Genomic DNA, 7,089 nt, shown 5'->3' on the forward strand with positions numbered 1-7,089 from the left:
TCACCGTTGAATGAACTGAATATTAGACAAAGTGAACGTGTGTATTTATACCAAACTATCAAAACTAGGCGCTTTCGGTCCCAGTTTAATAAAGTTTTTGCGATATTTTCGGTTTACACACATTTGATTAAAATTCTTCCTCAAAAGACCCATCCAAAGTTTTATCATAAAAAAAAAAAAAGATCCATCCAAATATATTAAAAATTAGGGTTTTGGATTTGAGCTTTCAGTGTAATATTTTGCATTCGAAATGACAGATTGAGCGTAATGAGATAAAATTAGGGTAATTTAACTGCAGTTACAAGAAAAACCAACACTGTTTGTGGCACAAAATGGGGTGGGGCTCGTGGCCTTAATTTGTTGATTTTTTTGGTAGTGTGCCAAATCTCCAGCATCACCAACCCTTAAGGTTAATATGTTAATATGTGCCTCAACATAAACAGCAATAACCTTTCCCTTTAAAAATGTTAGTCATGTGACCTTAGAAGACAAATCATGTTTTGAGTTTCATATTGTAGGTGGAAGTCTTGCGTTTAAAGACGTCAAAATCTTGAGGCTATTGATATATGTCGATTGGTTTTATATTAGATACTCATATCATAACATGTTATATCATTGCCAAATTTTTTTTATTAGTATGTCCAATAGTCTCACATGCTTCCGCGTCAACTAATAAAAATTGTGCATAAGTATAGACATAAAAGTGCCATACATGAAGGTGCGTGATAAGTCATCTCATGTTGAAGATAGAAGTCTTGCTTGGAAGGCTTAAAAGATCTTTTGGGTTGGACACCTTCATTTTAATAGATATCTTTTTCTTTTTTGTCAAACAGTTTAATAGATATCTCATGTAACACAAAAAAATATGCATCCCTACATCGTTATTAGTTTGTCGAACTAGTTATCAAATCCAGTAAATTAAATCAGTAACGTCCAAAATTTTTAATTAATTATATTCATGTCTTCAAAGAAGACTCTTTCTCATAAACTAAATTTTTGCGACAAGTCATATAAGAAGTTCTAGTGTTCCTAGTTGAAGTAGATATTTTATTTTTTTTATTTATAAAGCTATACATGGAGAATGGAATCAAACGTCAGCCTTCGAGTGACCAAAATACCAACTGAAGTACAAATTCATTATTGATTAAAGTAGAAAGTGTATGACCGTTTGGGGTTCTAACTTCTACTTTCTATTTTAGTAGAGTAATAAATAAAACTCTAAACTCGAAATACACGCGATCGATCTTATGTTACACAAAAAAATTTAATTATATATTTTCTTCCAATTTGATTGATATATATTAAAAGACGTTCTTGTATTCCTTGATGAATCATAATTTTTATATATACAAATAATAAAGAAAAAAGAATCAAACTTGAGACATCGAGTCCAGTAGTACTCTTAATCAACTAGCTTACAACGATCATTGCTTGGTAAAGCAAGAACTAGATGACCATGTAGACTTTAAATTTTTTTCTTCTTTTAGTAGAATAATTAATAGAACTCCGAACTCGGAATACACGTGATGTCACGTTATGCTGAATATTTCAGTTATATCATCATCGTTATAGTACTTCTTTTATTTAACTTACTCCTAAGCATTTATACTATTGTTTAAGGAAAGAGTGCTTCATAACTACTATAAATAAGATATGAATAAAAATTTGTGCATAATGGTAACATCATGTATATTTCAATCTTCAATTAAATGTCGAACTAAGCCACTTGGATTATCCTCGCGGTGAGGGTGTGTGATAATTGATGGCAGTAGGTTAGATTCAGGATTTGAAACCTTTAACTGTAACAAAAGAAAAAATATATCGAACTATGCCCCTCAAACAATTTTCTTTCTTTACTATCATCATAATTAAGTGATAGTCTAACCGAAGTTAATCTAAATTATGATGCGCAGACAAACGTGGATGTATTTATATTGGTATGGCAAATATGCTCTCTTTGCGCACCCGAATTTGAATTTCCGCTCATAATCCGTATGACATTAAAGTAAAATATGATCCTTTCAAAAGATTACAAATAAAGAATTCAAACTTTAAGTGCAAAATGAGAAGTATGATGCACCTCGTATATAATCTTTAATTCGATGATATAAATATGTAATTTGCAGTAATGCACGCAGAAAGTAACTGTAAGTGTTTCATGATGAGTAGCTACTTTTTGTTTTGTTTTCTTATCAAATATTATTTATGCCTTTCTTCCTTTCTGAAAAACTAGCTAGATCCCCAAGCATTGCATATCAAACATGTCCTCAGAAAACAGCTAGATCCCCAAAATATTATGCCTTTCTTCCTTTCAAAAATAATATTAACCGATCCCTTTCTTTGTACAATTATCATTGTTAGTAGTTTATGTTTTGGCAAACAATATCGTGTGTAGCTCTTGGTTTTTTAAAGTTACAAACTATTCAAATACATGCATCTGACACTTAATCAAGAAACATATAATGATAAAAGGCAGTGACATCAAACTAAAAATATTGATTAAAGCAGCCTCCCTTATTGTATATCAGGAAATCTAGACATAAAGGGATATCAGGAAGTGTGAAGGTAAAATGGACAGCATCATAATATTCATACATTGCAGCAATAAACCTTAGTCATGAAGCAAACACCGTATAACCTGCAGAGTGAAGAGTGCATGCAGATCCTGGAAAACAAAAAGTTAAAAACGCATAAAAGCCAGCACAGACACAAAACCGCGCCTGAAAAACAGAGTCGGTTCCTGTTTTGTTCTCAAAGCCCTAATATTATATTGCAACAAAGATAAACCAAAAGTGCTCGATTTTTAAGCCAACCTTTACGGCCTCTTACCCTGCTCTCGTTTAATGTAAAATAAATAAAAAGATTTAAACTCTGCTAGGTTTGTCCAACGTCACAGAATAAATTATTGCCACGGTTTTTTGACCATCCATTTGGCCTGTTCCTCCCTCTCATCCTATTTCTTTAATGGCTTCTTCTTCTACAGCTTTCCAGCTTGCGTTGCTTCCCTTCTCAGTCACATGCACTTGCTCCTGCTCTTTCAGACCTTAGTTTTCTTGTCCATCTTTCAAACTGCACACCTCTCACAATTATCATCCCTTTTGTTTTACTAATTTGACCTTATCTTTTGGCTATTTTCCCATGCAAACCTTGCTCGTATATAGTACGTATACAATACAATGGCATATTGATTCTACAGACTTTTACTCTCTCTTATATATTTCTCACGCTAATGAATTGTTGATGCACAAAATCAGTGAGATTTTGGAACAATGTAAAGTGTCAAGTTTATGACATTTTCAAGGTTATTCCGGTCACCTAGTAAAGATAATATGTAAGGAGATAAAAATGGGGAAGCAAACACAAGATGTACATAGTTCACCCTAAGTTAGGCTATGTCCACGAGGGTATAGGAGTTCTCATTAATATTGAAGAGTTTACACAATATATAGTTCCAGCATAATCATTATTAGTGAGTCCTAATGATAAGTTTAAGTACAATAACAACATTCAGGATTAATTGTAGGAGAATGGTCTTCTTTTATAGTTGAGGAGAGTCTTTGGCTTCCACTACGGTCGATGTAAGACTCTAGGAGCTTTATTCTTTTGTTGACACATGTCCTGTTGTGACTAGCCTCCTGATTAGAGAAAAACTCTTGTGCTTCAATAAAGGTACCTCTACACGAATTCTTCAATAGGTCCTTAAAGGTATGAAGTTAAGTGATGCTCGTTAATTTCAAGATTGGTTAAGTATGATACTAACACGAATTTTCTTTTAAACTTCTCCTAATAAATTATGATTTTTTCCTTTCACTATTTCGAATCACTTATCATTTCTTTGAATGAATATTTATTTAGCCTGCCTATTATGTTTTATTCATCATTATTCACTATACATTCCCTAACATTATTATTGCTATCATGATAATGTTATCATTGACTAGGAATTGAAGCTTTTATACTGCACAGTGCTCTTTACGTATGGTATGCAACAACAGTAATAAAATCTTATCCCAATAAGTGGTGTTGACTATGAATTATAAAATGACAATATGCTCGGTTTTGCGCTCAGTCTTCCATTAGCTCCCCATAAGTCTTTTCTTAAATTATCTTTACAAGTCTTCCTAGAACTTCCTATACCTTTTTTGCCTTAAGCTTCTGCTTCATAATTGCATCTTCTAACCGAAACATTTATTAGTCTTCAATTCACATGTCCAAACCACCTTAACCATTTTTCTCTCATCTTATCTTCAATTACGGCCACTTCTACTTTACATTAGATATCCTCGTTCTTAATCTTGTCATTTCTCGTGTGCCTACACATCCAACGAAGCGTTCTCATCTCTGCTATGCTCATTTTTTGCAAGTATTGATGCTTGACCGCCAACATTCCGTGTCATAGAGCATTGTGGGCCTTATTGGCCTCCTATAAAAAGATTTCATTGAGTTTTAGTAACGTACGTTTGCCTCACAACACACCTAATGCACTATTACACTTCATCCATCTAGCTTGTATTCTATAGTTAAGATCTCCATCCAATTCTCTATTATTTTTCAACATAGACCCAAAATAATGAAAGCGCTCACTCTTTTGTATTTCATGACCTTCAATCCTCACCTCTATCTCATTTGGACCCACATTTCCATTGAACTTGCACTCCATATACTTTGTATTTAACCTACTTAAGCGAAGACCTTTAGATACCAATCCTTCCCACCAAAGGTTAAGCTTCGCATTTACTCCCTCCTATGTTTCATCTATCAACATTATACCATATGCGGAAAGCATACACCAAGAAATATCATCTTGAATATGTCTCGTTAACTCGTCTATCACCAATACGAAAAAGGTAAAGACTTAAAGTTGAGCCTTGGTGCAATCTATGGTTAGCTTTCAGTTTTTCCTTCATGAGTTCTTACTGCAATTCTTGCTCCATATCCTTTATTTCTTAGATATATGTTACACATACTTCTTTCTTCTCTAGAATCCTCCAAAGAATTTCTCTTGGGACCTTAACATACACTTTTTTCAAATCTATAAACACCATTTGCAAAGCCTTTTGCATATCTCTGTATCGTTCCATTGATCTCCATAAAGAGATAGATTGCCTCTATAGTCGAATGCCCTAGCATGAACCTGAATTGATTGTCTAAGACCCTTGTCTCTTACCTCAATTTGTGCTCAATCACTCTCTCTCAAAGCTTCATTATATGACTAATTAACTTAATACCCCTATAGTTCATACAACTATTTTATGTAATGAACAGTAGAACTATAACCATAAACCATGTCTCTTTGTCTCTGTGGGAAACGTATCAGTGAATATTTCTACTATCTTGGATGATTATTATTATCAACCTCAACACACTTTAAGAATGAAAATGCTATGGAGATCTTTTTTTAGATCATATATTTTTAATTATATTATGTGACAGTTGATAGTTGGATATCATCATTAATGATATAAAGAAAAAATTCAACCATCAACCATAATGTCATGTGTCCTACAAATATGGTCTAATTAAAAGGTGGTCTCGAGAGCATCAACCCTTCAAGAATAATGGGAAATACTCACAATTATATGAGACTACTATTTTATAGGTTTCCATTGTTTCTTAAGAACGTCAAATTTACTGTTCAACGCATAAACCTTTCATCAATGTGCGTGCTCTATGACAACTCTTGATTGATAAATGATGGAAGCTGAACATGAGGCAAAATCCTTCGCCACCTCAAGTAGGAGTACCGAATATCAAGACCCCAATCGAGGGGCTCTAATACAAGATAAAAATCAACGAGCCACATATACTAGAGGAGTGCTATCATTATCACAAATTTAACCACATTTCGGTAGAACCTGATGAGTCGATTTTATACTATATATTATTCCCTATTCTTGGTAAATTTTGGTTATTATTTTGATGAGATTTTGATGCTTTACTATGTGTTTTTAATGTAAGACATGTGACTTGTTTTGAGCGTAAAGTAATCAAAAGGTGGAGTTTTTTAGTGATTACAATTGGAGAAAGTTCATGAATCTGTCAAGAAGATTTCATCAAAATTTCATAATTTTATCCAAAGCATCAGATCGTGGCAAATTAATTTATGCCCAACGTGCAGTGCTGGCAGATTAGGCTGCAAAGCTTATTTGCGACTTTTGGGCTGGAAGATGATGGATTTTGGACTTGGGCTCTTCTTGGAACTTGAAGAGAAGGTCCTAATATTTAGTTTGCTTCGCTTTAGGTCTGTTTTGGAGCCCTGAAGGTTAAAAGAAACGTGGCGATTTCTGTGCTGGGCAGATTTCCTAGTTAGAATAGGAATGTAATTCCTAGTTATCTTTTTATTATTTTATTTCCTAGTTTTTTGAAAACTTTTTCTATGAGGGTTTTAATTTGGAGTAGTATAAATAAGGCTTTTTAGCCATTAGGGTTTTTTTTGGGGGGGGGGGGGGGGGGGCACGCGTTATTTTGACTTTTTACCTACAAGGTGTTTTCATTCTTTTCTAGTTAATGATATTTTCTTTAATTTTTATTATGAGTATGCGTAACTAATTCCTTGTACTAAGGTTAGGCCATGAACCTTAGCATGAATATGTAATTTTATTAATTTGCTTATGAATGGATGCATGTTTGCTTTGAATTATTAATCACCACGATTAAACTATCTAATTGTCTTAGTGATTCATGACCATTAGGGATTTTAGACAAGTAATTTGATGCAATTTCTATTGGAACATCACCCTGAAATTGAAGAGGGCTTCTTGTGATTAGTAATTATAAGTTCACTTAAGGCGGACATCACGCTCTTAAGGGTTGCATGGTTTTTCAAAGGGTTTTCACAAAGTTTAATGAGTCTTGCATGTTTATATTTGATCTGAGCATCACATAGGGGTTGCATGTTAGATATACGTTTTCGCTTGAACATCACGAGGAAAATATGCATTAGGAAAACCTAACCTTCAAAATATGTATGTGGAAATTCATAAGTAATTGGTACAATTTCGTAGGATTGTTAATGGTGACCGCAGAACTCTAGTGTTTAAATTGTTTTCCAAAACCTTTGTCTTTTGCTTTCTTTACTTTGTCAATTAT

The sequence above is a fragment of the Malus sylvestris genome, chromosome 14 (assembly GCF_916048215.2).
Source record: "Malus sylvestris chromosome 14, drMalSylv7.2, whole genome shotgun sequence".
Lineage (NCBI taxonomy): Eukaryota > Viridiplantae > Streptophyta > Magnoliopsida > Rosales > Rosaceae > Malus > Malus sylvestris.